At 51.4% G+C, this 27903-nt stretch overlaps 1 protein-coding gene and 1 long non-coding RNA gene across 2 annotated transcripts in view; both read right to left on the bottom strand.

Moving 5' to 3' along the window:
- The window catches only part of PTPRJ (protein tyrosine phosphatase receptor type J), a 174994-nt gene that overhangs the window by 123372 nt on the left and 23719 nt on the right, over window positions 1-27903 (bottom strand). The window lies entirely within an intron of this gene.
- LOC121816723 (uncharacterized) overlaps window positions 1515-27903 on the bottom strand; it is a 28287-nt gene continuing 1898 nt past the window's right edge. Inside the window, exon 2 of the long non-coding RNA XR_006056433.2 lies at window positions 1515-27789. This is a non-coding gene — a long non-coding RNA (uncharacterized LOC121816723). The remainder of the gene's footprint in view (window positions 27790-27903) is intronic.

The following is a 27903-nucleotide window of genomic DNA, read 5'->3' as shown; positions in this document are numbered from 1 at the left end:
CGTGAAAGATGCATTCCAATATTCAGTAGGTGCAAACAAATGCTGTTTGATTCCACCTGTGTGAGGTACCTAGAATAGTCACATTCGTGGAGTCAGAAAGTACATTGGTGGGGCTTCCCTGGTGGCATAGAATCTGCCTGCCAGTGCAGGGGACACAGGTTCAATTCCTGTCCGGGAAGATCCCACATTCCGCACAGCAACTAAACTCGCGCTCCACAACTATTGAGCCTGCGCTCTAGAGCCCAGCACCACAGCTGCTGAGTGTGCACGCGGCAGCTACAGAAGCCCGCATGCCCTACGGCCGGTGCTCCACCACAGTGAGAAGACCGCACCCCGCAACTGGGGAGAAGCCCCCATTTGCTGCAACCAGAAAAAGCCCACAGAGCAACCAAGACCCAGCAGGGCCAAAAACAAATAAATACAATTATTTTAAAAAAAAAGAAAGTACATTGATAGATGCCAGGGGCTGGGGGTGGGGGAGTGGGGGTGAAGGGGGCTTCCCCGGTGGCTCAGATGGTCAAGAGTCTGCCTGCCATATGGGAGAGTCGGCTTCCGTCCCTGGGCCTGGGTAGTATTTAATGGGGACGGCGTTTCAGTTTAGGAAAGGGAAAGATGCCAGAGAGAGATGGTCGTGAGAGCTGCACACGGCAAATGTACTTAGAGCCACTGAAAGGTGCAGTCACATTAGTAAAAACAGTGTGTTTTATATTATATGATCTTCACCACAATAAAAATTTCTTTTAAAAAAAAGAAGCTGTCCTCCCCAGCAATGCTGAACGGAGAAGGCAGATTCTGTATCTCGTTCAGTGGCCAGTTTTTTGAGGTCGGCACAGACATTGCTGTGGGACATTTCCGCCATGACCACCGCTGACAGGCCCTCCCTCCACGGAAGCATCAACCCACACGACGAACATCCGCTCAGCATTCACTGAGCGCTTACTGCGTGCGAGACAATGTGACCGTCCCACTGAAGCCATGACAGGGAGACCGGTCTTATCTCCAAGGAGACGCATCAGTCGAAAAGAGCTGGGCACGAATAGATGGAGGACCAGCTGGGATGTCATGACGCACGGCGGGTATAAAGAATAGCGGGCTGTAAGGATGCCAGGGGCCCAGAGGCAAAGTGCACGGAGAATGTCTGAGGATAGAGTGAAAAAAAGGAGGCTCTGAACTGAGTCTTGCACATGGGGTTGGCCATGTGAAGATGCAGTTGAACTTGGCCGTGTTTGGATAAGGGAAAGGGTATAGGCGGCGGAGACAACGGCGTCCGTAGACGCACAGAGGCCAGGAAGGAAGGGAAGCGAAAAGGTGAGAGCAAGTACAGGGACTGAAACGCCAGGAGCCCGGACTTAATCCCTGGCTCAGCGCTGTTTCACATGCTGCTTCTGCCGCAAGATATCAACAGGTGTCCAGGGGAACAAAGTGGCTTCCACAGAACTAAACAGGCTTCAGATGGCAGCGTAGCTGAGCCTCCAAGAGTCTAAGGGCTTCAGGAGTCGCTTTCTTTTCTAAGATTTCTTTTTTGATGTGGACCATCTTTAAAGTCTTTTGAATTTGTTACAATGCTGTTTCTGTTTCAGGTTTTGATTTTTTGGCCACGAGACATGCGGGATCTTCGCTCCCCGGATCAGGGATCGAACCCACAACTCCTTATATTGGAAGGCAAAGTCCTAACCACTGGAGCACCAGGAACGTCCCCCAGGGCTCGCTTGAGAATAGAGCCCTTCCCCAGCTTGTTTGACCAAAGGACCCCCTTTTCCCCCTCCTCATACTCTCTCTAGGTCCTGAGAGGATACACAGCGTGGGAAAGACAGTCATTTCAGTCAGGGCTGTGCTTCAGAACGTCTGTTTTACATACTATAAATATAGAAAATATGTTACCACACCGACTGAGAAAACTGAGAACTAATGTTTCCAAATAGGGATGGGACACTCTGCAAGGGGTCTGCCCTGGGAGGAATAAATTACATTCGATATGGCAGCCCCTGACAGGCAGTGGTTAGGACTCCTCGCTCCCACTGCAGAGGGTCGTGGTCCTGCCGACCAAGCTGTGGTCATGGAAGTAAGATTCCACATGCTGTGAAGCATGGCCATTAAAAAAAAAAAAAAGCACCTATCTTTTATTCTTTGAAGGGCCACGCGTTAATGATGTGGTATTCTTGAACGTGTTCAGTCGGTACATGCTGTGCAGGACAGGAGCCGGTGCTGTCCTGGAGAACTGTTTAGCGCTGTCAAACTCCAAAAATAAGAGAGAGAGAAAGAATTCCAGAGCTCAGTGCCTCTGACCCATCCAGGTGAGAAGTGGGGCCCCCAGGGACAGTAGCGTGTGCCTGGCCCCTCTGGGCGGGCTCTGGATCTGCTGGCAGGTCAAAGAGAACTAAGACCAGCAGAAGGAGCACTGGGTTTGGAGGCAGACAGATCCGGGTTTGCAAGTGCTTTCTCTTCTTTTCAGTCCGTCCTCTCAGTACGCTCATTTCTAGGAACTGGTCCTAGGCTAGTTGCCAATATAGTCTGACTGACAAAAGCAAAAGAAAGAAAGGGAAGATTCACCCTAAACATCCAAAAGTGGTGACGTGGTGGGGAGTTCCTGGTGAGCCAGTGCTCAGAACTGGGTGCTTTCACCACCATGGGCCTGGGTTCGAGCCCCGGTCAGGGAATTAAGATCGCACAAGCTGGGCAGCCAAAATAAAAACAAAGAAACCTAAAGCGGTGAATAACTAACGAGAACCTTCTGTGCAGCTCTAGGAACTCAACCCTGTCCTCCGAGGTGACCTAAATAGAAGGAAGTCCAAAACAGAGGAGATATCTATCTGTGTAAGTATAGCTGGTTCAGAAACTAATGCAGCACGGTAAAGCAACTATACTCCAATAAAAATTAATTTTTTGAATAATGATGAAGTGGTTAAATAATGATATATACAGACAATAAACTAGGAAGCTACTGCTACGAAAAAATTTTTTTCAAAGTTTTTTTTTTTTAATGTAACAATTACATTCATAGCCCATGTAACATATTAGAGAGAAGGGGGATGCGGGTCAGAAGAGATGCAGGCAACATGAAATTTACAGACAAAAGCAAGGAGCAGAAGGGATGCAGGAAGTTTGCAATCAGCAACGAGTCAAAGAGCCAAGCTCTGCAGTTCAAACAGGCAAGAGAGAGTCGAGGGCAAGAAACCTGAGCGGGCCTGCCTTGCAGGCCTCCTGTGCAGGTCCCCCGGGGAATGCCCAGAAGGGGCAGAACAGAGAGAAGAGGCTTCTATCTGTTTCAGCTGAGATGTAGGTCAGTGTGTCATTTCTTCAAAGAGGTGAGTCGGCATCAGAACAGCCGATAATCCCAAGGCAGAAGAGACAAGAGCTGAATTAAAGGAGCCTCTCCAGGGGGTCCCGCACGCCCCCTTAGACTCCAGTCTTTCTTAGGCAGAGAGGGACTAAGGATGCGCTAGGAAGCTGACCCCTTCTCCCCCTCTCCAACCATCCTATAAATTGGTCCTGTGTTTCCCAACACCAGAAAGGGTACTCACTCATGCAGAGCAAAATGCCAATAAGTACAAATTTAGAACACGGGTTAAACAATACTCTGATCAAACCTCCAACAGCAACCCTGCAGAGACAGAGAGTGGGGGAGGGGAGGAGAGAAATTAAGAGCCCCGCTCTCCTTGAAACTTAATTCTATGCTCTAATTCAGAGCGGTATAATTAACCCCGAGTTTTGCTGCTAACACTGAACTTTTTCAGCCTGATGAGAATATCATTTAGAATCCTGCAATCGCCAATAATAGCAATATGACACAATGGCACCCATTGAGGCCCTCATCAGGGCTTGTAGTCATTTACATAGAACATTTTCTGTGACTCTCTGAAATGCAATGCCACAAAGACTCGATTGAGACAGAAGTCTCCCTTTCCCATAAATGAAAAAAAAAAGAAAAAAAAGGAAAGAAAGAAACCACAATTTCCTTTACAGGACAGCACAGATGGTCCCCACCCTCCCAAGGCTTCTCCAGGGCCGGGCACGTCACGAGAAACTGCTCATCCCAGTGCAGACCAGAAACTGGATGCTTGCGTATCACACTGGGTGTGATGCCTAATCTTGCACACACTGGGTGTGTGCGTGTTGGCCTAATCTCTTCACACAGGGAAAGGAGATCTGAGGTGCTTTAGGAAAACCCTGAGCTTAATAAAACAGAAGATATGGAGGGGGCCCAGCTGGATTAACAGCTTTCAAGTCCAAGCTCCGACTTCGCCAGCCTCCCCAGAGATGGAGTGGGGAGGGGGGTAGCGGGGGGCAGGGGGGGTGTTCACATGGCCTGGAAGCCAGGCCTGGAGAAACACGGGCCACTGTCCCATCCTGCAGCCCAACTGGTGCCATGGGCCACAAAAGTCTGAAAGGAGGTGACCGGGGACCATGAGTCACCCAGGGCAGGACAGTCATTGTGCTGAGGAAACAGCAGGATTCGGAAGCCAGACAGGCCACAGTTGGCATCCTGGCGCCATTCCTTAGACTCAGAGTGGTTATTTAACGACCCGCAGCCTTTTGTTTCCTTCTCTGAAAAATGGGCTTTGAAGACGACACGGGAATGAAGAGTTTTAGCCTCTGAAATATACGGATACGGCCACTGTCATTATTCTTTAGTAAAGATTTGCGGAAAAGCCAATAAGGTGAAAAGCCTGGAGCCACAGCCAGGCTCCTCTGGTTCATATCTGAGCTCTATCACTTGCTAGTTCGGTGACCTTATTTAACCTCTGTGTCTATTTCCTCATCTGTAAAACAGATGAAATAACAGCACCTACCTCCCAACTAGTGTGTAGGATGAATGAGTTAATACATGCACAGCAGTTACACGGTGTATACATATGCGCCAGGCTCTAGGCTATGGATTTGTTATATGAATAAGATGAATCAACAGGGAATTGGGGAAAGGGTATCCTTTAAGGCTACAGCAGCAGTTCCTAACATCTACAGTATGTCTTCACATTCATATCCATTAAGTTATTTAAGTCTTTCATTGAACCTCCCCCAAAAGAAACAGTTCTATGATGTGAAATCAGGGCCTAAATTCTAAAGATGGCCTGGGAATCTCCCTTTCTTGAAGGTTTCCTTTAAGAAAAAAAAAAAAACTGGTTAATGGGAAGCATTAAATGAATGACCATTTGTTCTTTTTCTAGCTCAAGCCTTTGCCTGCACAGCCAAGTTCTTTCCAACAGATCACATCCTTCTCACATGCCACCTTGAGGGAATGGCCAGCAGGAAGGTCCACGCCGGGGTCTAGCACCAGGACAGGACAGACTGAAGGAGAAAAGGGGAGTCCTGTGCCAAGTCTGTATGCTACTTTCTGACCAAGTAAGAAGGGCTTGACAACTGGCAGCTGTTGCCACTTGGCAGCTGTTAATAGTGTCAGCACTTCAGAGTTCACACTTGGGAGTCCTGCCGAGTCCCTACTCGGTACATGGCCCTATTCACCTTGGAGAGAAGGCTGGTAATAAAGAACGCACTTGTTGAAAACTCAGCTGGCTAGTACAGGTCAAATGCTCTGGTTCTGCTAAGCAGTCCCAGTGGGGCCACCACCATCAGCGGCCACCCAGCGAACAGTTATCGAGGCCAGACCTCAAGGACAGACTCATCAGTGACTTCCTCTCCACTGTACCCATCTCATCCTTCTGAGGGATTTCCACACCAGATGGGGAGCAACACAGGGAATGGTCCTGGTCACTCTGTCCAGACGCAAATCCACGGCCAACGAATGAGGCAGACGGGCACCTGTATCTCTTGAAGATCCACCAAAACTGGACACGTGCACCACCTGGCCTGTGCAACCAACCTCACGCGATCCAGTCCCAGACTCCGCGGCTCCTCTGAACTCCAGGGACCTGCTACCAACACCCTACTCAACCTCCACATTCATGCTGAAAAGTATCTCAAGCTCAAAAGTCTAAAACCTACACCCCCTGCCCGGTTCATTCCATCCCCCAAAAGGGCTGCCTCCTTGCTGTTCCACAAACAAGCCAATCGGTCTTTCCTCAAGGCATCCGTACTTGCTGTTTCCTGAACCCCCTTGTGGAGGCTTGCCCCGGCTGCCATATGTAAAACAGTACCTGCCTATTTTAGTTCTCAGCCTGAAATCCACCTGTCTTCCCCACCAGATGGAAGCTCCATGAGGGAGGGGCGTGGTCAGTTCTGGGCATGTCAGTATCCCCAGGACATAAGTGGGGTTTGACACAGAGCAGGCACTGAATATGGGGCATGTGCTGAATGAATCCATTAACTGGTTAACTAATTAGAAGGCAAGATAGACAAAGAAAGGGTCAGAAAACAAAATCGTATCTGGGGCTTAACTTCAAGTTTTTAAGACGCACTTGAAGCCCAGCCAAGGAGTCTCGTGGAGGTGCTCAGCGGCCAGTCCGTTTGGGCTGCTTGGTTTCCCTTCTCTCCCTTCCCCCTTCTGTGTTTTATTTCTCATCACGTTTGAAACTGATGGCACATGAATATCCAGAGCTGAGGGATGAGAATCTCACCCCGAAAACAGGAACCAAGTTGGGGAAACATCCTGGCAGGAGGCAGAAGAGGTGTTGGGGGAACCGAGTCACTCTCTGCCGCCTGGCCTGCTCTGACCAGCTGGACACAGCAGTGGTCACTCAGCAAGATCTGACCAAGCGCCGGGCACCTGGCTGGGTGCTCATCCTCATGACAACCCCATGATAGAGCCATGGGGATGCTCCCTCTAACACAGGGCTAGGTACTAATGTCACTGGGGTGTGGGGATAGGACCAACCACGGGCATAATAACCCTCGAAATGTGCCAACCAAGGCAGTCACTGGAAGGACACACTGTCCCCTGCTCTCCAGCTCTGGACAGATGAAGGGACAGGCAGATGGTCTACATGAAGGAACATACATGGAAAACATACATTTTAATTCCTGGAAGCACACTGGCAAGGCAGGATGACCACACTGAGAGAGGCACGAGGACACCAACAAGGAAAAGGCGTGTGTTTCCAATCCTGCACGCCCTGCAGGCCACATCTGGACATATATGGTGGTGGTGTCCGACTCTTGCGACCCCACGGACTGTAGCCCGCCAGGCTCCTCCGTCCATGGGATCTTGCAGGAATACTGGAGTGGGTTGCCATTTGGTAAAAAACAGAGTCCAACTGCGCCCCACCAGCGTGTTGGGCCAGACTCAGGCTGGGCCGCTTCTGTGACGTCTTTGAACCCACGGCATCTTCTGCCCTATGGGCACTTCCCACATGCCTGCGGGAAACACTTGAGCCCAGCAGTGGGTTAATCATTCACATCACGCTTGCGGATCCCCCAAGGCTTCCACAGGCTTCAGCAGCCCTGTAAGGTGGCAGGACTCCTCGTCTCACTGATGGGAAGAGCTCAGAGAGGTCAGAGGAGGCTGGGAGTTGACCCAGGTCTTCCAACACCAGGGCCTGGGCGCCTTCTACGGCCCCACACGATTTACCTTCTGCCCCGTGCTAGTTTACCATCAGCCCTCCAACTTCTCCAGGCTCTGATACCCTCACCGCACCATTTATAAAAAGGAGGAGTCGGCTAGGAGTCTGCACCCCTAGACACTAATCGGCGACGGTCACTGCACGGAACAATGAGGTGGTCCTTTGCTTAGAGGCGAGCACAGAAGCGGGAAGGAGGTCAGCTCACAAATCTCTACCATTTACAGTTCCTGAAAGCACTGCTGGCTGCCCACATCCATAATATCCAGGCTCCTTCTCCTCAGTCAAAGACCCTTTTTTTAAGTTTACACATTGCACTGGGGACGAAAAGGCTACACTTTACAGCCTCCTTACAGCTAAGTGTGTGTGTGCGTGACCAAGTCACTACAGTGAGACACAAGCAGAAGTGTTCTGTGGGGCTTCCAGAAAAGAGCTCAGAGAGCGCTAAGGCAGCAGAGGAGGTGTCTCCTGCGAGGGCTGTGCCCTTCCTTCCCTGGCCGCATGTGGCTCAGACACGACAGCTGGGGTTCAAGGAACGCCCTTGACCATGAAGTGACCGAGGATGGAAACCTGGATCTCAGATGACACCCTGGGGCTCTACAGGCCCTGAACTGCTGCTGCTGCTGCCAAGTCGCTTCAGTCGTGTCCGACTCTGTGCGACCCCATAGACGGCAGCCCACCAGGCTCCCCCGTCCCTGGGATTCTCCAGGCAAGAACACTGGAGTGGGTTGCCATTTCCTTCTCCAATGCATGAAAGTGGAAAGTGAAAGTGAAGTCGCTTAGTCGTGTCCGACTCTTAGCGACCCCATGGACTGCAGCCCACCAGGCTCCTCTGTCCTGGGATTTTCCAGGCAAGAGTACTAGAGCAGGGTGCCATCACCTTCTCCACCCTGAACTTCTACCTCCAGCTTATTTTTACGTGAGAAACAAAACCTTACATCCCTTAAGCATCTTTTAAATTACAGTGAGCCTGGAGGTTGCCGGGGTTTCATTTTGCTGTATGCGGCTAAAAAGTGTAGAAGAAGGGTTAGTCGCTCAGTCGTGTCTGACTCTTTGCGACCCCATGGACTGTAACCTGTCCGGCACCTCTGTCCATGGAATTCTCCAGGCAAGAACACTGGCGTGGGTAGCCATTCCCTTCTCCAGGAGAATCTTCCTGACCCAGGGATCAAGCCTGGGTCTCCGGCGTGGCAGACAGACTCTCTATGATCTGAGACACCAGGGAAGCTCATGCAGCTGAAGCTGATCCTAACCAACATGAGCTCAAAGCAAAACGAAAGCTCCAATGAAACCCTGACCACATCTTTACTCCCAACCAGCTCCATAAAAAGCAAAACATCTGCCCAGATAAAAATCCAACATTCCTACAAATTAATCTGCTTTACATTTGGACTTCCAGCACATCTCAGACTACCATCTCTATCACTGGCTGCAAAGAATGTACCATCAAGATCCCACGTCCTGTTCTAATTGAGAGAAAAATGTCCTCTGGTCTTACTGAGAGCCAGTCATCAGAGGTCTTCAGGAGTCTCGGGATGCAAGGGTATGGAAGCAATGTAAAGATTCCTCCATGGGAAGCGGGGAGGAACAGGATTTCAAGTTGAAAATGGTACTGCTCAGCTTTACTATTTTTATTATTTCTCTTATGCAGCTGAACATGTATGTTTATCAAAGACAAACGTGTGATAATTACAAATGAGACTGCCAAAGAAATCCTCCACACAAGAAAAAAAAAAGAAAAAAATAATCTGTGTGTTTAGGATTTGGGGGATTTCACATCATCTCATTTAATCCACGCTCAAGAAAAATTAATAATACTGTGAGCTAGGTTTTTGTCTGACTCTTTGTGATTCCCATGGACCTACCAGGCTCCTCCATCCTTGGGATTCCCCAGGCAAGAATACTGGAGTGGGTAGCCATTCCCTTCTCCAGGGGATCTTCCTAACCCAGGGATGAAGCCCGGGTCTCCTGCGTTGCAGATAGATTCTTTACTGTCTGAGCCACCAGGGAAGCTCATGTTTTACTATTATCCCATAACATATAAGGAACTGTGTTTGGAGGGGTTAGAGGATTTGTCTGAGGTCACATAACTAGTCAGTTGTTTTTGTTTGTTTGTTTGTTTCAAATAACTGGGAGAGGAAGAGAGGAAAGGGCCAAAAGTAATTTCCTCTCTAGACCTTTCTGTATAATCTGAATTTCATACAACCATGTACATGTACTCACTGACATTTTTCCCTTTAAAAAAAAATTAAGTTATTGTTCATGGCTCTGGAAACGGAAAAGTAATTGGACCAGTCTGCATGAAGTCACAGGGGCTAAGCAATGCACACAGGTGTGAGGCTCCCCTGACCCGTGAGAGGCAGCCCACACCCTCGAGGCACGGGTCAGGGGAGGGGTGGCCACCAAGGCAGGATGCGTCCACTGCGCTCACAGCAGCACTGGCAGCTCCCAGCACAGGGCCTGAGGCAGACACAGCAAGACCAGCACCAGCACCGGGCTCAAAGCCCCCGCACGTCACCAGGACAAGCCTCTGCCACACGGCACCAGGGCCCAGTGAGAAACCCCGCACCCACCACTGCAGATCTTCTCTGCTTTTATTCAATTTCAAACCACCCTTTATTTTCAGGAGCCCTCACATGCAGCTTTAGCTTCCCTCTCTGCCACGGATCCCAGACAAAGACCAGGAGGGGCTCGTGGCTTCATCAGCCCCATGGATGGTCTGCTGCACAGTGTTTGAAACAAAGCTAACAGTTAAGAGATTTCCCATTAAAAGCCCAGATTTCCAGTTTTTTTGCGAAGACCTGGGGGATGTGGGCGTGCCAGATCCCCGTGCTTGGGCTGAGGGTGGATGACAGGTGGTGCGAGGGGGCACAGAGGGGTCCCGAGGCTGCTCCCAGCACCACCACGTTAGGCCAGCACCCACCTCCAAGCTTATTCCTCCACCATAAAAGCAACATTTCGTGGCGTCCACGTCTCTGTCAGCAGCACAAAATGGAAAGAGAAGCCAGGAAGACCCTGTGCTCCCAGCAAAGTGAGAGAGCAGACAACGGAGCAACGGGAAAGCCCTCCGCCTCCAAGACGCGAGGCAGGCGCGGCTGTGAAGAAGGGCTATTAACGTGGGGTGCTTTTCCCTTCGCCGGGGGAGCCCCTCTCATTGCCACTCCATGCCTGGACCCTGGGTGCCTGTGAGCGTGGGAACTAAGCACGCCCCTAAAGAAGAGCTTTGGGGGGGAAAGAGGAACAAAAGCCGACAGTCCTGCGGGCAGGGCCTGCTCTGAAGCCCAGAAAGCCCGCGAGGCAGCATCCCACCCTCTTCTCCGGCCAATGCCCCCTTTTCCATGCTCCCTGCAGACCTGAAGCAGCTTCCTCTTAAGAAATCTCCATTCCCCCAATAGAAGCGTCTAATTCAACAAACTCCTGTGGACCGCGGTCCTGAGCCAAGCGCCGAGGGCACAGAGTGCCGAGTGAGACCGGGGCCCTCCCACAAAGCCTGCACCATCCACCACGGGAGCCAGAGCTTCAGACATCCGCGAGCCGTGGACAGGGGTGCAGATGGAGAGAACGCACCGCGGTAGCTAAGGGAAACGCCCGGTTCATTCCCAGTCTACAGAGCGGGGCAGGCCGTGGGCTCGCCCATACGCTGCAGGGACGAGCGCTCCAGCAGAGGGGACGGCGTGAGTGAAGCCAGGAGGAAAAAGCTGTGGGCGTGTCCTGGAAGCGCCTGGCCGCAACCCAGGAAGCCTGGAGGGGCCCAGTGGGACCCCACAGGCGTGTCAGTCGGTTGAGGCCACTCTCTGACACGGGAGCAACATTTACAGGTACACCGCACAAGGAAGGCCCTGAATGTCAGACTCAAAAAGGCAGACTGAGGCTCCAGGGGGCAGGGAGGAGACCTGGAAGGCACGGGGCAGGGAAGGAGACAGGAGCCGGAAGGTTTTCTGCTGGGCCAAGAACTCGGCCTTTGTCATTAACATCTCCTTGATGCCAACCTCTGGCCTCTGCGCCGCCCGCCCCGAATGCCAAGTCCATTTCCGTGGCCACCACGGTATGTCACCATCAGGATGGTGACTTCCACCCTCCCAAACTGACCCTCTGGCAAATGTGTGTCCCCTGGGGGCCTCTGGCATTCATCAGCCTGGCCCTCCCACCCTGAGGCCAGCCAGCAGGCGTGACTCTGTGGTTGACACAGTTGCCAACACTCAAAAATTAGGAGACATCGCATTAAAAAAAAAAAAATTCTGAGTTTTTCTAGGATGACACTTCTACACGGTGACAAAGAAGCTGACTGGCAGCTGCTCCCACTAGGCAGAGCACACAGCCACCCGTTTTCCATACGGTCACCTCTCTCGAATCTCCAGGAAGGAGGGTAAACCTCCACTGTCCGCTTATCTTTTACCAGGCCACCTACCACACCCCCAGAGCCCTCTGAGTTGCAACATCAACCACATTTTTGCTAGACCTATGGGCCTAGTAGATATTCCTGACTCCTTCAGCCCCAGGTACCGATCCTGACCCCAGAGCCCACGGTTGACCCACAGTGACCTGGCACCTCACTCGTCCTCATACACTCTCAGGCCCTGCTCGACAGCATGGCTAAAAGAATCCAGAAGCGCCCTCCAGAGAGCTGGGCAACAAGCTCGGAGGAAACGCAAGATATCTTGATTTTCCCTTCTATTACCAGCTCAGCTCTTCCTGATGACCCAGTGTGTGCCAGGCCTTCCAAGCAGAGGTCAAGAAATAACATCTGAGTAAGGTGGGATCCGTGCGTTTGCCAGGTCCGGGGTTGGTGGGGGGAGCCTGGAGTAAGCCCAGGCGGATCTGGCTTAGATGCCACTCAGAATGAGGGAAATAACAACACCGCTCAGTCACGAAACACAGCAATCCATGCACATTCTGCAAGCAAACGCTCAACACTAGCTAGCTGGTAACTAAGGCAGCAGGCACAGCCTGTTCAGGACAGGGTGGGTGTTCAGTCCCCAGCCCTTACTCCCATCAGAATCAGCTGTTTGTACCAGGAAATCTACTCCACTGCTTTCATCTTAGACAGAGTGAGAGAGGCTGGAAAGAGAGAGAAGGTTGGTCACGGCAGCAAAATACTAACAGAAAGGAAATCTAACTACGACTCCTATCTTCAGTGAGTAAACAGCCTAGTCAAGGATTCAAACACTGAACCCTACCGATTAATGAAGTCACTAATATGGGAGGAATGTGAACAGAGGCAGGGGTCCAGGTAGGAGAGCTGCTGGATGAGATGTGTGTGCTGGGGAGATGGGGGGGCAGGTATGTGGGAGGGATTGTTGGTGTTTTGTTGTTTGGGGGGTTTAGTTTTCTGGTCCCACAGCATGTGGGATCTTAGTTCCCTGACCAGGGATTGAACCTGCCCCCGCCCTGCACTGGTAGTATGGAGCCTTAACCACTGGACCACCAGGGACGTCCCTAAGGCAGGGTTTTGAAAGATGCTTTTAATCAAAGAAGTAGCCTGGGCGGGGCGGCATAAATCATCTAACTTCTGCTGGATTAAACATCAGGACCTCCCTCTGATAAAAAATACTGTAGATCTAATAAAACTACAATTGAAGAAAAAAAAAAAAGGAAACATTAAATCCCATTTTAGGAAGAATGAAGTTCAAAATCCCACGGAAAACTCATTCGAGAAAGTTGGACCCATTCAGCCTGTGAATGGGTTTTCCACTTGGCAAGATAGCGCCTCGTCTCTAAGTGATAATAAAGGAATGAATGGGCATTCATATCAGGGAAATTCCTAGTGATTATTAGAATGGAAAGGAAAGAGGGGGAGATGGAAACAAGTATTAAGGACTGGCAGACACCCTCTGGTTTCAATTCTAGAAAAGGCAGCAACTGTTTTGTTCAAGTTGGGATGACCTCCAGCAAGAACTAGTAAGCTATAACAAAACTGAATTTCTCCACGTCTAATAGTCATTTTTTTTGGTTTCCTGGCTCTTAATTTCTTCTCCAAAGTCTGGTCACCTTATAAACAAGCAGTCATTTGTACCGCCCAAGTAAGGAGATCAGCCCAGACCACTTGGACAGGCAGCATTTCCCTACTGTTCTGTATTTAGTCCCGTCCTGTACCGCTTGACCTCAGGCCTTCAGACCCCCTCCCCAGGCTCTGTTAGGCCCACCAGGCCCACCCTTCCCTGGACAACTTCCCCTTGGCTGACCCACTCACCCTGCCTCTTTCCCCAGGAAGGGCCCTTGAGTTCAGCCACTTCCATACCTCTTTGCTCCCCCCTCTCTGTCTCTCTCTCTTACACACACACACCACCCCCAAAAAGAACCCTTTCCTCCCCCTGAACCAAAGTCCACAGATGCAGTGAACCCAACCTGCTCCAGCTGAAGTGAAGACGGAGACCTACAAGCCTCTGTCACTGTCGTGGGGCTGCCCCCACCCCTCTTACCCCTTACCACAGAGCCCCAGAAAAGCACTCATCAAGCCAAATGCCTTCATCTCACAGGTGCAAAGTCAGAACCCCCAGAGAGGGAAAGCGCCCAGCCGGCCGGAGGACCTCAGTCTGTCAGAATCAGGCCGGAAGCCAGGTTTCTCGACTCACCCAACCAGAGCACTTTCCACTGCCCACACGGCTGCTTAACCAACTCCTGTAACCAACACTCGCATAGAACCGACCAGGTGCCCAGCACTTCCCTATGCCCTCTCTTACAGGTGAACACATTTCATCCCCACAACAGTCTTAAGGACACGAGTTCTCTTATGCCCTCCATTTCACAGAGTAGGAAACCGAGACACAGAGAGCTTTAGGAATTAGGCCAAGGTCACAGAGCTGATGAGGGCGGAGCCAGGGGGTTGAACCCAGGGAGCCAGGCTTTAGATGGGTGGTTCTTAAGCAGTTTGTTGGAAGGAAAAGTAGGCAGAAAAGGGAATACTGTGCTATTAACCATTTGACAAAGGAAATACACCCAGAGGGTCCCTTAAGAAGCAAACGAACAACAAACACAAAAAATTAAAACAACACCCACGACACTGGAGGTCGCAATGGAAGCCTGAGCGTGCTAAACGCCCCTCCGAGAGGTCTGTCGGCTTCTTCGCTCGGGCGTTGCCTGTTTGTGAGGGGTGGGATGAGGCAGTCACATGGTAATGTCCACAGTAGCCCAAATTTTTCAGCCTGTTCACAATGCATGTGTCCTTCGCATAAGGCTCTTGGCTTCATTCCTACCTCTGATGCCCCAAACCCTGAGACTTGCATACAAAACCCACCCTCCTGTTAAGGGCTCTGGGCAGACTACTCTCCTGTCACAGAAAAATAAAATGCCTTGCTGTTGTTGCCCAGTCGCTCAGTCATCTCCAACTCTTTGCGACCCCATGGACTGCAGCAGGCCAGGCTTCCCTGTCCTTCACCATCTCCTGGAGCTTGCTCAAACTCATGTCCATTGAACCGGTGATGCCACTCAATGCAAGAAAATGCCCGGCTGTTTCTTTAAAAAATAAGCCATCAGTGTTCAGCCTGCCCTCTGCGGTCTTTCTCTGCATCTGGGGACCTATGGTCAACTCTGACACATGATAAAATAAAGCCGGATAATCCAGAGGTGAACTGTCCAAAGCCCCTGCTCATCTACTGTTTCATGAACTTGCCCACAGCCTGTTCATAGCTCATTGGCTCATCCACGCCAATGGTAGCTCCAGAAGCTACAGGCTGACAGCAGGCAATGGCGGAATCAATACACAGCTTGACTTTCAGAGGGTTCTGAAACCTCTGCCTGCTCAGCTTCTGACCCACCTCAGGGTCTTGGGCTGGGACAGCTGCGGTCACCAAGCATTTGGTCTGCACCCAGATTGCACCAAGCCCAGTTATTAGACCTCCAACCGTGAGCTCAGTGGGGGTCAGCTGTGGACCAGGTTCCCACGCCCCAGGGAACCCCAGATGTCCTAAGAAGGAACGGGGACCACACCAAATGAAGGGTTGGGAGAGATGAGAGACATTCCCACAGCAGCAGGGAATGGAAAGCCTCTTGACTTTCTGTGCCAACGCCCTCCACCATCGCCACCAAAAATTAGGGTATTTCATGCCGCAAGCGGAGGTGACTGACTCAAATCCGGCCACTTCCACATTTGCATAATGGGTTCTGCCATTTGGCCACCATTTAACAGTCACCAAATCAGACACGACATAGACCTCCCCAGAAAGCAATATTTATTGTCTCTGGATCACCACTGGCTACAATCTCCTGAAACTTCACCAAACTCAGCTCTGTAAAGCGAACAGAAAGGAATGCCATCATAAATCCCAATCGAACCAGCATCGCAGGACCTGCCCATACTTCATTTGTTTTAATTTTCAGGACAGAACCAGGGTGACCTCAGAAATCACGCCATTTTGATTCACACATGACAGAACCCAACTATTTATCTCACTTTAGTCTACTTATCTCAAATACACAGTTCCCTTTCCTTTAGCAAAAAAAAAAAAAAAAAAAATCCCTCTTTTAAACAATATGCGATATAAAGCAAAAAGAACAGGGAACCAAAACAAATTCTTTCCTGCAAAATTTATGGTTCCTTTTTTGTCAGCGGTTACACACATAACCACCACCCAGGTCCACTGCTGTGTACATAACACAGCTTGCGAATTCTAAAGAACTGCATGGGTCTGTCAGCTGTGTGCCCTCTGATGGCGCAGACTTAGGTGCTGACATTCCAAAGCAAATCCGCCTTACTCAAATAATTTATTAAGATGAAGACTCAGGAAGGGAAAGCTGACAAGCATTCAACACACTGGCAGGAGAGACCCACATGTTCCTGTGCCTCAGGCTGATGCCTTGGGAGCAGACACACACTGTGGGTTCCCTCTGTTGCTGGCGTTCAGCCGCTAAGACCCGTCCAACCCTCTGCGGCCCCGTTAACTGCAGCACACAGGCCTCCCTGTTCTTCACTATCTCCTGGAGTTCCTGGCACAACGTGTTTTTACCCTTTTCACCTGGGTCAGCAAATTTTTACCTTCAGGCTTGGGCATATGGGTTTGCTGAACGGTCAACAGCGAGTGTTGGACCCCTTCCTGAAGATTCCCCAGCCCAGTTTACTCCTCTCAGTCTCAGAGAAAAGAAATGGTGGGTACTGGGTATGTTTTAGAGGTTGGGTAGGGGAGTTAAGTCCAAAGATGCTTCCCCAAAATAACACTCCTTAGGGTCCTTCCCTGGGAACTCAGCTGGTAAAGAATCTGCCTGCAATGCAGGAGATATCGGTTTATTGCTGAGTGGGGAAGATGTATGGTAACCCCTTCCAGTATTCCTGCCGGGAGAATCCCCACGGACAGAGGAGCCTGGCGGGCTGCAGCCCATGGATGGGGTCGCAAAAAGTCAGACACGACTGAGCGACTAAGCACAGCCCAGCCCAGGGTCACTACCTCAATCAGAATCAGTTATGACGAGGGTGCCAAGTTCCCCCTGGTTTGAAGCTTCCTTGGCTGCAGGCCCTCAGTTTTGCTTTCAGAACTGGGGGGGGGGCGGGGGGGGAGGGGCTGTTGGGAAGAGGTCTCCAGTCCAAACAGGCTTGTCCATGTGCATCTGTCCAGAGGGGTCAGGCAGGAGAGGGTGAACCAGGAAGGATGCTTCCTTTCCCCTGAGAGTACTTCTGCATTGTTCCTGTCAAGGCCAAGGGTCTGCCTCACCTCCGCCACCTCCATATTCCTGGACAGAGGTCATCCCAAAGGCAGGAAAAGAACGGGGGAGATTGGGACAGCCTGACCTCAAAGGCCCACCCGGGGCCTTTCTTGGGTCGGGGGCCTTTGTTCAGTGGCTCAGTCGTGTCCACCTCTTTGTGACCCCATGGACTGCAGCACGCCAGGTGTCCCTGTCCACACAGACACACCACCACCACCACCACCACCACCACCACCACCACCACCGTCAGGAAGTTTGGAGAGAAGGTAACTGGACTCCCACGGAAACAGGAGGAAAGGAAGGCTTCAGTTTTCTCCTCCCAGGTGTCTAGCCCGCCCCCTCGGGCAGCTGTTATTTGCATGAATGAGGGCTGTGGTCGCCGCATACCTGGGACAGAACAAAGCAGGAAATAAAAGGGCTATCCCTTACTCAAAGCCAAAGTTCATCAAGCTTAACCAAACGGCGCGCCCCGTCTCCCCCTTCAGAAGGTGGGAGTGGCTCGCCAGCCCCGCCCCCGCCCCGCCCCCCGACTGGCGCTTACAAAAACACCTTGTTCCCAAGGAACCTGTTTCTCCGGGGTCTGTTTCCAATCTCCTAGCGGCCCGTATTTACATTTTCAGTTAGCCGATTTTCACATAACTTTTCAAAGTGTTAGCATTACTTGTAGGTGGGAAGAGAAAAGATCTAAACAATGAGAAGAGAATTCTCCCCACGACCTGAGAAGCCTGGGATCCCACTGCCTCATCCCAGGGGCTTCCCTGCTAAGGGTCCTCCCACCTCTTCCCAGGCAGGCCGAGGGCCTCGGGCAGTGCCGACATGGCCCCCAGCCACCCGCATCAGCAGCACCCTGGGTAGGCACCCCCCGCCTGGCACTTTGCTGTGCTCAGTTCTGTCTCTGCGACCCCACGGACTGTAACCCACCAGGCCCCTCTGTCCAGGCAAGAATACCGGAGTGGTTTGCCTTTCCTCCTCCGAGGTGGTGGGGGGTGGGGGGGAGCATCTTCCTGACCCAGAGATCGAGCCCACATCTCTTGTCTCTCCAGCACTGCAGGCGAATTCTTTACCTGCTGAGCCAGCACCTTGCTAAGACTTTGCAACACGGATTCTCAACAAACTGGTTGAACGAAGAATCTGCCTACTACAGGTGATCGCACCATCTCATCAAGGGAGATGATTTTAAGAAACAGAGGGGGCCGTGACAACTAATTTACATCTGCTCTCCATGTCTGCAGAATGTCATTCACATCTCACAAACACTTTTATAGCAAGGTACAACCATCTATGCATCCCCTATTTCATTAACACCAAGAAGCGTGTTATTATCTCATCTTACAGGTGAAAACCATGAATCTCCGAGGGGGGTTCAGTTGCCCAAGGCTGTTCCAGGGACCACCCACACCAACTGCCTGCCCAGGTGGTCCCTACTGGTTCCTCTCACATTGATGTGCAATAATACCATCACCCTAAAATAATAATACCATCACCCTAAAAGGCCCCGGGCTTCTGCCCTTTCCCATGATTGTGATGATAAGTTCAGCTGTGGGGTCAGTTGCTTGGGTTCAAATCTTGGCTTTACCACTTAATAGCTCTGTGCCTTTAAACAAATTACTTAATCTTTTTTTAAATAAATTACTCAATTTTTTTTTCCACCTGCAAAAAGGAACTCTCATATCCCCCACTCATCTGCTTACTTTGTGCGTTCATTAAGATAACGTATGAGTAAAGAAGTAACATTCTTATGACTTCCGCCATTCTCATCAGCATCGTTATTGCCGCCCTCTTCATCACCAGCGCAATGAAGATGGAGCAGAGCACACACCCACAGTGCCTAACACCAGACAAATGCTTCCATGCTCGCCTTCTCCTTTATCCAGTGAGGCTGGCAGGGCAGGAATTAGGGCGCCCATTTTAGAGATGAGGCTTCCGAGGCTCAGAAAAAGTGACTCACCCATAGGCACACACAGTTGTGTGCACCAGGACTCATGTCCAGTGTGATCCAAACCCCAAGTCCCAAGCTCTTCCCCACTCCCACGCTGCCGACAGAGGGTTCAGGGAGCTCTCCTGGGGGCAGCGTGGTTTCTCACGTCGCGGTGCAGGCTAACGTGTCCCCCAGTGGGTGCAGTCCTTTAGCCTCTCCAGGCCCGTTTTCTCATCAATACCACCTGCTCCTCCTGACGCTCTCCAGAGTTGCCATGAGGATAATGAATGAGAGGTAGCTGCAGAAAGCATCCAGTGCTCATCTGTCTGTCCAAGGCCAGGGAGAGGGTCTGTCCCCCCTGGGAACCCTCCAAACCACAGGCAGGAAGCGAAGGCTGAGGAGCTCTCACCAAGAAAGGATCCACAGCCCAGAGTCTTGCTCAAACCACGTGTATGACATGCAGGTCAATTCAAGCCATTCAAGACCTCCAATTCAGCCAGCCTGGTTTCTGCTGAAACCCACAGAATGGCGGCTGCAAAAGCAAACGGAACTGTCTCTTGGTGGATCCTCATCCAGAAAGACACATGGTGTGGAGGACAGAGATGGAGCCTGCCTCCCCCGGCCAACTAGCTGGAGGACCTGACACAACGCACCTGACCAGCATTTTTTAAATTCAGTTACACCCACCACCCAGTATTTACAGCAAACAATACAAACACCACCAAAGAATAAACAGTCAAGGGAATCAGGCCAAGAGAAAAATAAGCATAAGGAAAATAACAAAGCCAGAGGCAAGACCAACACGTAGAAAAATATACCATATGGTCAGTTTCTTTCTGCAGAGGTGTCAAGCCAGGTCACACACCTAGCCCTCAGGTGCTTAGTAACCGAAGCCAAAAGGAAACACGATCAGTCATGAGATCCTCAGTGTCCAGAGAGGAAAACAAACCAGTTGTTCAGGAGAAGCACGTCTGCCGCTGTCTGATTCAAAGTCTCTCGGGAAAGTGTCTCCATCAGACCTTCACAAACGGACACCAGAGGATAGCAACAGATCCTTGCCACAGACCCCAACATCTCTGCCCGGTGTCCCTCACTTCACCAGCTCCTCTTGCAACTCAGCCCAAGTGGGGAGGTCACTTTACCCTTGGGAGCTTCCGTTACAGCCTAAACTATAAAATGGTCCCTCTATCCAACCAGGCTGTTGTGAGGGTTACACAGGATAACATGTGATAACTCACAGGCCTGACACACAGCAGGTCCTCCGCAGAGGTCACGTCATCACTTCCACAAGGAGATGAGTTCCTCCAGCATAGGGTTCTAGGTCTGGACTTGTCATTAGCTTATCCCTAGCATCTATAATGGCCACTGCACATAGTAATTACCCAATAAATGTTTGCTGAATTAATTGATTCATTTCCTGCATCAGGTTCCTAAAAACATTAAGCCTCCTGAGGTATTTCTAATAACAGATAAATAGACATGAGGTAAAACAAAAAACTGGGGGAAATAAGCATTTTATATCCCCCCGCCTCTCAAAGAGTCAGAAGCACATAGAAGGTTCTTGAAAGTCTAGCAAGAAAGACATCTGCTTGATTCTGTTTAGCCCAGAGTTCTCCAAATTTTCTTAAGCAAAAACCTCCTCTTTTCCCCCCACAGAATGGAAATAGACTCACAAGTGTTCTCATGACCCCAGGGGATTTGAACTTATCCTAAGAAGGAAAAGCGGGCCACCCCAGAGATAAGAGATGGTCCCATAACCGCCAGGGAACAAAGAGCATCCCTGGTCTCCAAGCCAACCCCCTCCACTACCACCACCTATTGACTTTGGAACACATGGCATTTTTACGAATAGAATGGATCCTTCAGACCTAAGCAGCTCCCTCTTGTCTGGACACATGGACACTCTGGCTGCCCCTGAACATTCCAGAACTCGATTGTTCAGCAAGACCGACTCCCAGCCTCCTGGCTCGGGGTCACCAGCCTGCAGAGAAACACCCAAGTCAAAGGAAAGATCTGCGTCTGGGGCCAGGGAAGGGTCCTCACCGGCCCCCAACCCCCCAGGGTGGGCAGCACATTCATGGAACAGGGTGTGGGGGGAGGAGGCCAGGACAGGTGTCCATCCAGGAGTCCCTGGGGGGCAGCCTGCAGGGCACGTCACGTGTTTCCCTTTAGTTCACTAAGCTGAGAGGCCTCCTGGCACCAGGTTTCCCTGACTGCTGCTCCCGCCGCCACGCCCGCAGGTGCCACCCCGCCTCCAGCTCCCAGAGAGCCGGGCGGGCCGGAAGCCAGGTCATCTGAATGACCCTTCCCCCAAGCGAACCAGGGCTCTCCCAGGCACCCACAGGGCTTGCCAGGCAGGAAATGATTAACAAGCATTTACTGAGCACTTCCGGGCAGCAGAGGGCTGCTCCCAGCCTTGGATCCACCCCGGGCGGGTTCTGGTGTCCATCCGCTCATTCAAGAAGCAGCTTTTAAGGGCCTACCTAGCCCTGAGGACCAAGTACTGGCCCAGGCTTCTAAATAAGGCCTGGCCTTGAACTTCTGAGCTTTGTGCCACTGGCAGGCTGTGGCCTGTGGTCCTCACCTAGCATGGACCCACAGAGTCACGGTCCTCCTACTTCTAGCCACCTAGTCCATGGGTCTGAAAGAAAGCAAAGCGGCCAGGTGCACATGGGCCCAAGGGTTTAGCATCTCTCTCTTGCCATCTACCTTCTGCCCCCTGGGGCCTGACAGCTCAAATACAACCCTGACTCATTCTCAGAAGCCTGGTAAGCAGGTCCAGGGCTAAGCTCCAGGGACAGAAAGGTGGGTGAGGTCCACGAACTCCCTTCTTCTAAGGCCCGGCCGACAAGTCTCTCCCCTATGCCCTGCATGCCCCTCATCTGCCCATGTGGTTCCTGCCACCTAGAAGGTCCTCTCTGACGGCGGATCGGCTGTCACAACAGGCAGAGCGGCAGCTCCTTCTTTCCTGCATTGGATCACGAGGTCCTTGACTTCAGTCCTTAACTACGGGGACATCCCCCGCCTTCTCACTCCCCGTGGACTCAGCACAGGGCTTGGCAAGGGCCAGCCTCGAGGGACCGTGCTGAATGGAGAGGAGGCGCCATCAGCACAGTGGCTGGAAGACGTTCCCACCAAGCCCCCAAGATGCCAACCTTGAAAACACCACCTTGGGGCCGTGGTTCCTTCAATCAGCACCACTTAGAGGGAGGATGTGGATCCAAACAAGCTAAATAAAAGGGTTGTTAGCAGCATTCCAAACAAAGAAAAAAAAGAGGAGACTGGGGCCAGCACAGCCCTCACCCCAGCTCCACGCTCCCTGCCCCACACCCCCGAACTGCAGCAGATCTGGACCCACGTGACCCCCAAGGAGCCACCTAAACACGCGTGAGGGAAACTGCTACAGCTCTCGGGGGCTTCCCCTGAGCCGCCCTAATCTAACTGCACTTTTTCAGCGCTCTTCCCTTAAGCAGATACATTTTTAAAATATGAAAATTAGTTGATTACTACCTTTCCATGAAGAAGAAGGGCTTTCCTGATGGTTCAGATGGTAAAGAATCTGCCTGCAATGCAGGAGACATAGAGACCCAGGTTTGATCCCTGGGACGGGAAGATCCCCTGGAGAGGAGAATGGCTACCCACTCCAGTATTCTTGCCTGGAGAACCCCATGGGCCAAGGAGCCTGGCGGGCTACAGTCCATGGGGTCGCAAAGAGTCAGACATGACTGAGAGACTAACACTTCCACCTTTCACGGAGAGGAAAGCCTAGCGTAGGCTTTGCAGTCTCTCAGATCCAAGTTCAAACCCCAGCTTTGCCACTCTCTCCCCACAGGACCTTGGCGAGCCATTAGACCTGTCTGAGCCTCAGTTCCCACCTGATTGTCGTGAGAGTGAAATGAAATAAAGTGTGAGAAGGTGCCTGGCAAAGTGTCTGGCCCTGCTCTGGGCTTTAAACAGATGCTCGTCGCTTCCCCTTCCCTGGCAATTCTTCAGAGTTGGGCTCCAAGGCAATAAGCACAGTGGCAAGAGCCTCACTCTGGAGTCCACTGCCCAGGCTCAGATCCCGACTCCACCACTCCTGACCTCAGAAGAGGTACCTGACCTGTCTGAGCCACATCTGTAAAAGGAGGGCAACGATACCCCGACCCTGGAGGGCTCTCGAAAGAACAGGACTTGACACACACAGAGCACTCAATATGCGTACTTGGCTACTCTCACGAACCCCCAAATCAGACATCAGCTCCTCACAGGTTCCACACAGTTTTACTTACATTATCTCCCTGTGTGTGAGTGTGCTTAGTCGTTCAGTCGTGTCCGACTCTTGCAACCTGGTGGGCTACTGTCCACGGGATTCTCCAGGAAAGAATCCTGGAGTGGGTTGCCATACTCTCCTCTAGGGGATCTTCCTGACCCAGGGACCGAATCAGTGTATCTTAAATCTCCTGTGTTGGCAGGCAGATTCTTTACCACTAGCATCACCCGGGAAGCAACTGGACCCTGGACTGTCCCAGTGCCTCTGGAGGCAGACTGGATGGGTGACAGTGAGTTACCGGGAAAACCATGCCCAGAGGCCAGGCTGTTGTCTGGCCTCCATGGTGCTTTGTTTGGTTAGTTTGAGTCAATCTTTTTTAAAAGCAGGAGTTTTAACATTTAAAGCTATGTCCAGCTTTTCTGGAAAAAAAGAAAGAAAGAAAAAATAAAAAAAGAATCAGAGTAACTGACAACTCTGGGTCCCCTAAGGGTTAGAATTCCAGTTCCAACACTGACCAGTGCCTTAACCCATCCGTGGCTCAAATTCCTCAGTTCTCAAATGAGGATTAAAAATCGGAGCTATCTCAGCAGGTTTAGTGAGGATTAAGTGGGGGTGGTGTTTATAAAGCACAAAACACCTGCCTGAGTGGAGGGTGGGGGCCAGTACATAGCTCTGTGAGTGCACAGTGCTGAGCTTAAAAACGGCTGAAACACACAAAATAAAAACAAAGTTTTTTAAAAAAATTTTAATGGTTAAAATGCTAAATTTTATGTTATGTATATTTTACTGCAATTTTTTAAAAAACAGCAAGGGAATTCTCTAGCAGCCCAGTGGTCAGGACATGGCCCTTTCACTGGCCACTGGCAGGAGCTGGGTTTGGTCCCTGTCAGGGAACTAGCATCCCATAAGCTGTCTGGCCAAAAAAAAAAAAAAAAAAAAACTGCCTGACACATTTTAATGTATCCTCTTAAAAGGGGAGAGCTCCCCTTCAAACAGGGCAGATTCTCTGAGTCCCCACTTCTCCCTGCTGCCTCACGGACGGCAACCACACCCGTGCGACTGACTGGACACGTTCGGAATAACACCAGTGCCGTAAGAACCAGATAAGAACACTGGGCTAGATGGCACTCGGAACATGCTGGCAAGCACTGCTTTCATTCCTGAGGTCACTCCACTCAGGACATGATCTAGTAAGTGTGTGTGTGGGGGGGGGGGGGTGTTAAGTTATTTCAGTTGTGTGAAACGTGTGATTCTTTGTGACCCTATGGACCATAGCCTGCCCGCAGGGCTCCTCTGTCCATGGGACTCTCCAGGCAAGAATACTGGAGTGGGTTGCCTTGCCCTTCTCCAGGGGATCGTCACGACCCAGGCATCAAGCCCGCGTCTCTAGTACCTCCTGCATTGGCAGGAGGGTTCTTTACCACTAGGGCCACCTGGGACACCCAGGAAGTGGCAAAGTGAGACAAAGCACCCAGGCTGCCTCCTGCCTCCAGGTCCAGCTGGGTCTCGCCTTCAGCAGGATCTCAGCAGCCTCCATACACATATGACCACCCCACAGGCTTGGTCTCAATGGGTCTCTCTTATAAGGAAGCATACATGGCCCCAGGCTACAAAAGCTAGCAAGACCGATCGAGCCTGACCCACTGCATGTCTTACAAAGGGCAGTGATGCCCAGTGACAACGGACAGTGAAGGCAGGCTGTGCCTTGGGGCTTTCCTGCCGGCTCCGTGGTAAAGAGCCCAGCTACCGATGCAGGATGCATGGGGTCCAGCCCTGATCTGGGGAGATCCCACGTGCCACAGGGCAACCAAGCTCATGCGCCACAGCTCTTGAACCAGTGCACTAGGGCCTGGCAGCCACAACCACCAAAGCCCGCACTCCTCAGAGCTCTGCTCCGCGACAAAGTGAAGCCACCCCGGTGAGAAGCTGGCATCCCGCAACTAGAGAGGAGCCCCTGCTGGCCCCAACTAGAGAAAAGTCCATGCAACGGTGAAAACCCAGCACAGCCAAAAATTAATAAAAAAGTAAAATTATTAAAAAAAAAAAAAAGGCAGGCTGTGCCTATGTCAACTCCTTGCTGTGCCCAGCTGGCCTGGTCCCTGAACAGGCAGGAGTGATGACCACCACTGCCCTCTGCCCTGCCTGGCTCCTAGGATGATGCTCCAACCTCGATCACCAAGCCCCACTTCGCACTTAAAGGCCCAATTCAAGTCCCACCTCTTCAAGTCAGTTGACAAACACTGGACTAAGCACCTCCTGGACACGGTGCCCTGGGTGGAAGCCAGGCTACTTAGGAAGACAGAAACACATGAGATACTTCAGCACGTGTACAGGCCTGGTGGCCAGAAAGGGCACAGCACGTGGAGGAAACGGCAAGCTACGTGACGGTCTGAGCCCCCAGCGTGCAGGTCCAGGGTCCAGAAGGCCCTGGGAGCTCTGATGGGCCTGAAGCGGCAGATAATTGCGTCTGGTCCAATCACTCAACCTGAAGTGAAGCATGAAGACTTAGGGTCCAAGACCGGAGGTGGAGGCAAGCCCAATCCCTGAAGGCCTGAAGAGCTCACGGAATTCCTCCCACAACCCAGAGGCAAGGAACATCTCCCAAATTACAGATGAGAAGCCTGAGTCTGGAAGGTCTGATGACTTGCCCAAGGGGCCTAGGCCTGCCTAACTAGTCTTTCTGTTTGTTGTCTTTTTCTGTTTTAAAAAAACACCACCACACTGTAGGACACCGCTGCGTCCTTGCAAAACACGTTTTTGAGTTTGAAGTCAGGTTGAATGTTTCTGCTTTACCTTATGTTGTAGCTCATACCTTCTAGTATCTTACGTGATGAACATCTTCCCAGATCACAGAGCATTCTTTCAAAGCCTCTGTGATGACCTCATGGCAGCGCACGGTTTCAGCAGCTCCCCCGCTGCTTAACATTTCGGTTGTTTCCAACCCATGGCTTCTGGGTTTTCAACCGACCAGCCCACACAAGGTTCAGTTCACTGTGCTCTCACAGGGCAAACAGCACCCCAGATACCACCCATTGTGTGACTTATCTCCAACAAGGATGAGTAAGACAATGACTTTCAAAACTACACCCTCAAGTTTTATTCTAAAAGAAACACCACTCTTTTCCTTTCCCAACTCAGCGCCCCCAGTTTTGGTTGCTGGGCTAGGTTCTCTATTACAGTGGTCCCCAACCTTTTTGGTTTCGTGGAAGACACATTTTCCATGCACTGGGAGGGGGTGATAGTTTTGGGATGATTCAGGCACAAGACACGTATTGGGTACTTCATTGCTGTTAATATGACATCAGCTCCACCTCAGATGGTCAGGCCTTAGACTCTGGAGGTTGGGGAACCCCTGCTCTATTAGATATAAATGCAATAACTGGGGGTAGCAGGTGAGGACCATCTGGCAGCCAATACCTTCAGGATCTAAGCATGCTCAGTCTCTCCCCAGATGGCCAAAAAGTGCAGAGACGCCAGACTCCCGCGGACACCTCCAACTCTTACGCAGAAAGCACGGAATTCTCCCCAGCAGATCGCCAAGCATGTGACAGAATTCACCTCCAGAAAACCAGCTCTGCATCTGCTAGGGAAACGGATCCAAGACAGGTATGCTCCCGGAAGGCCCCACGGCGTGCTCACTGTTGGGAGCTTTACTGTCTGGAAGAAAGACAGCACCTTGGGGGAGCCAGGAAGCCGGGCTTACATTGTGAACAGCTGTGTGGCCGAGGGCACACGGCTTCCGTTCTTGGGGCCTCACTCTCAGTATCTGCAAAGGGCAAGGTTTGGATGCGGTGAGCCTTAAGGTCCCTTCCTGCTGGGAAGGAGACCCTTGGGCCTGACCAGTTATATAAATGAACAGTGACTGGACTCCACAATCTGAGCTCATAAGTGCAGCCCCAAGCCAACAGCTGCTGCCTGGAGGCAAAGGGGCAGAAACTACACAGAGGAAGGATGATACCGAAGTCCCCTGTGCCCTCATGCGTCCTCAGTCACTTTAGTCATGTCCGACTCATTGTAACCCTATGGACCGTAGCCCGCCAGGCTCCTCTGTCCATGGGATTCTCGAGGCAAGGATACTGGCCCTGGGTTGCCAGGTAAGGGCAGGATTCCTAGTCTAAGGGAAAATCACCTGACTTGCATCACATAAACCCCTAGCTTCTCATTCTAAGACAAATGTGCTTGTCACACTTGGGGGAAAAAAGAGTGACTGATTGATAACAATCCAGCAAAATACTGGAGTCAGAACAAGAGCAAGTCAGTGCAATGCCAACTCCAAAGGGGAGGTTTCTATCTTTATTTTCTAACTGGCAATGACAAGCTTTACACAAAACGCCGGTAAGCTGCAAGTCACTGATAAAGGGGACAGCCAGCTCTGCCACTGGAACAGAAACAGGCCCAGATAGGAGAGGCCACCAGAGTGACCTCAAGGACCCGGGCAAGCCTCAGCGGCTTGAAGGTGGTACGCAGGCAGAATGAGGAAGGGACGTGCTGGAGGCAGCCACTGATGCTGAGGGCAGGTCAGCGCCAGACTCTTCCTGGAAACGAAAGTTCCAATTCAAATACTAGGAAAAACCAACAGTTTCAGGGTGACAACCAGCTCATTAACCTCTGGGTAGGAGCTCTTCCAGGGTTCGGGACTCCCCCAGATG

The sequence above is a fragment of the Ovis aries genome, chromosome 15 (genome assembly GCF_016772045.2).
Source record: "Ovis aries strain OAR_USU_Benz2616 breed Rambouillet chromosome 15, ARS-UI_Ramb_v3.0, whole genome shotgun sequence".
Taxonomy (NCBI): domain Eukaryota; kingdom Metazoa; phylum Chordata; class Mammalia; order Artiodactyla; family Bovidae; genus Ovis; species Ovis aries.
This window is presented reverse-complemented; position numbering and strand designations above follow the sequence as displayed.